Raw genomic sequence first — 4,144 nt, forward strand, 5'->3', positions numbered from 1 at the left:
ACCCTAGTACAACCGTCATTTTGAAAGCTGCAAGACAACCGGATGCTAAGCAGGAGTGCAGGGTATGAGAAAATAGAGAAGCAGTGGACGATAATTCCAACCATCTTTAATTATCAAGGCAAAATCGTGAATCAGGTTTTAAGATCAGACAGTGTCACTCACAATAGATTTATGAGAAGGTCCTATCGTGAGGACGCGCAATGTATGGTTTGCGAACAAGACCATCACATACTTGTGCGAACAATAGCCTCCATGTTGGTTTTCAAATTGTCATGCAAATTAGCCATGTGTTATGCTGGGGGCAAACATTGGAATAAAGGCAAATTTCGGAAAATCAGCTCGTCGAAATATTGAATTAACATTACTAAAATTAAATTTTAGAATTTAGAATTAAGTACCTTTTATAATAATTTTATATCCTTTGATTGCCTCCGACATTTTGACTTTCTACTTCGTTATCTACTCATTTTGCAATAAAAAATCATCGAAGTAACTTGTGTAAGCATTCTATTTTACTACTTAGATGATAAACATTCAATGAACGTGAGAAAAATCATCTGTGTGGCTAAGATGTTCGTTATAATCTCTCGAACTTGTGTTGCATTGTTTGCCCCCTCAGAAGTGTGTAGCTAATTTGCATGATAAAGGCAAATCCAACATGGCGGCTATCGTGAATAAGGTCTATTAGTAGAGCAATTTTACTCAGGAACACAAGCTTGAGACTAATGAACCTGAAAGAACTGTACCCTACACTGCTACAGACAAGAGGCACAATCAAGCATCGTACAACATGAAGTAAGCCCACGTGTGAAATCGATCGTATCTTACCGATAGTAATTCCTGAAGAGATGCAACTAATAGTTGACTTTTAACTTGTTCCATTAACTCAGCTCTTTGAGTGCCATTCATTGCACTCGAGGAATTCGAAGAAGACGATGAAGAAAAGCCAAAATCCGACATTTTATTCGAGAATGTCCACATACACCAATACGTTCTATTGTCCACATACACCACGTGCGTATCCTCTATGGGGGATGCCCGCAGACAGCGCACCAAATTACGCGGGCGTACATGTAAACGTAGACACAAAAATGGCTGCCATTTTAGTAGTCTTTTGTTTCCATGCAAATTTGCCCTTATGGCCTCGTTCAAGGTTAAATATTGTGGGAGTATCCACACTCGAGGAGGATACTTTGGATGAAATCTAAATCCGGATTTTTGAGATTCATCACTTCAGCGTTTTTTTAGGAAAGGATTTGAAAAAAGTATTTTTGACAAGCGGTTTCCCATGCAAAAATGGTACACAGCAGCAACTTTACCACCCTGCGAGCAGAGCCTCCATTTGTCTTTTTCTTTACTGAGAAGGAGAAAAGTAGGCTCTGCCCGAATCGCGTCAACTCTTTGAAGCCGCCGCAGCCCGAACTTCTGGGCTAGTCAATCTTGTTTTCTCTCGTCAAACCGGTTTTTCCAGTGCGAGCGTCCGTTTAGTGACAAAACCGATGGTTATAATTGAGCCCGCTGTACCATAAAAAACCAAGATGGCGGCGAGATCTGGCATATTAGGCTTGGGTTCGAGACTGTATCCTGGCAACATGCAGCGCATATTCAACTGCTTCTGTGAAGCATACACTGGGTTGCCTGTGGTACGTGCTACAGAAAATCAGAAGGCACTGAATTGTGTAGACTTGCCACAAGTCGACCTCACGATAATCCCAGGAGAAACTGTTTCGGCGAGCCCGCGCGTATCTAGACGAAGGACTTTTCGAAAGTCTATGAATTGTGTGGTATTGAAATACAGCATTCCAGTCTCTGAAGAATAACAAATAAAAGAGAAGCGAGAAACATTGGCTTCTGGGCTGACATGTTGATAATTTTCAAGTTCCTCACAACTTCTTTTTACCACAAAAGTGCCCTCTGAGCATCTGACAGCTTTCTAATGCTAAAGTTCACTGAAGTTAAGCCCAGCCGGGCGGGGTTAGTGTTTGGATGGGAGACCAAAACAATGTACCCCTCATAAAAAACAGAAACATCTGATCGAAAATACTATTAACGCTAACAAATGCGAACTCAGCAAGGTACAGATTCTGTTAGCTTGCTTTATGCAAAACAAATATTGATGAAAAAGCAAATAACTATTGATACACAGTTTTCAGAAAGAGCAGAAGGAAGTTTCCCGGACGGTCGATCGAGAATGAAATATTTACGGCATGAAAACAACATTAATTTTGAACCGTGAATATAGAATATAAAAAGTTACGATCAGCGACAAACATTTTCGGAGATTTTTGCTACGTTCAAGTAAATTGCAAAATCGAAAGTGAAATGGCCGGAATTCAGCGGGCGCCGTGATTAAGTTACCGCGGCATGTTTACTCGCCAAACAGTGAAGCATCTGTGTCAAATGATGGCAAGATACCGGGTTTTTGAAAGTTTCTCTTTCTGTGAAGTGTTATAAAGTTTGACAATGAAATGAGCGAAGTCAAAACAAAGATCACAATCGCCCAACTCTTGTTTATGCAAAGTCAAAATTTACTCTCCAAGACGCGTACGACGTTATTTATCACCAGGTAATTCCATCATTTTGGAAATAGCAGCTACTTTATTATTCATCTGCGTCACAAGTTTTCACTGATTTTGGGGCTCATTTTGTTGAAACTCAAGCACGCTTCCAACAGGCCTGTGAACCCTTCCTGCTTACAGATCAATACTAAAAAACTTCTCCCATATCACATTTGAACCTTAAGCTCGAAAATTCAATACACAACATGATATTATAATTCACAAAGGCAGAAAATACCACAGAATCCTTTTCCAGCGAAAATTTTATTGAAACAAACAACATATTTGCTCTTAGAGGCGAAAACTTCTTCCTATTTGATTGCGTGCGTGAAGACAAGAAACTCAATCGTGTCAAATTACCATGTACTTCAGGTAAATACAGCTCACTTTGATCTCGTCTCGACGGGCGATAGATTGTTGTCGAAGTCCATTACTCGTCGCTTTTGAGATTCCTGCCTAGTTTATCCAACTGACTTTCCATTATTGAGCTCCATAAGGGTATATTTTGTTTAAGGATCCACTAAAACGCCATTCGCGTTTCATGACTTTCGACGCCATTGCAGGCTAAGTTAATGATTCTACTGTGTCCACCAGAGAAATCTACGCAGTTCCACTACCCTCTCGATCCTAAGAAAATACGCGCAGAAGACTCTATGCACAAAGACACCACTTACCAGGGGAGTGACAGGCAAGACTTTTACCGACACGGAAAAAAATACTAAAAAAAAAAAAACGGAAATCTACCTAATTTCCGACTGGGTTTGCAACCCAGTAATAAAGATCTTAAGGGCCCACAGACGGATTTTTCGCGCGTTGCTAAGGAAGTGAAATGTTACTTCCAAAACTGACGTCATCGTATCAGGAGCTGACAAGAAAACCCACTCACAAGCAAAAGTCACCGCACAAACTGTTGTTTCCATCGAAGATTTTTCCTCACCTTTCCTCGCGCTCGTTTTCAGATCAACTGCGCATGCGTAAACGAACTGACTTCCGGTTTGAGAAAAAAGCTAAATTTCCGGCGGTTTTGAATTGAATTAAATTTTTTTTTAAATGGCACGTTTCACCCCCAAATACAGAATATAGCTAAGCATTGTTTTTTTAAAATCATCTTTTTTGAAAAAGTTATGGGTATTTCAGTATCGTTTATGTCTTTAAAAAGAACATTCTTCAAAATAAAAAGAAAACCATGCGTGGCTGGATGCAAAAACGAATACAAATTATCAAACCATCGATTAAATACCCAAATTGCGTAGCACGGAGCCAAATTTAGAGTTTTCTTTTATTGGTCACGTGACCATGGGCGTGGTATGATGGCGTCATATTTAGGGTCATTGGGTTATAAAAGTTGCAAACTGACCAAAATAATGCCAAATTTTCTCAAATTACTTAACCATTACACCCTTAGCAACGCACCCCAAAAAATACGTCAGTGGGCCCTTAATCGATTCATGCAGAGCCTTTCTCGAGAACGCCAAATCGAGCAAGCAAAAGAAAGGCTCTGCTAGCAGGGTGCAACTTTACGTGACAGTTCAGCCCAAATGTTTTTACCGTACGATCGAAGACATGAATAAGTCGAAAATAATTAG

Source organism: Montipora foliosa, chromosome 3 (assembly GCF_036669935.1).
Source record: "Montipora foliosa isolate CH-2021 chromosome 3, ASM3666993v2, whole genome shotgun sequence".
Taxonomy (NCBI): Eukaryota; Metazoa; Cnidaria; class Anthozoa; order Scleractinia; family Acroporidae; genus Montipora; species Montipora foliosa.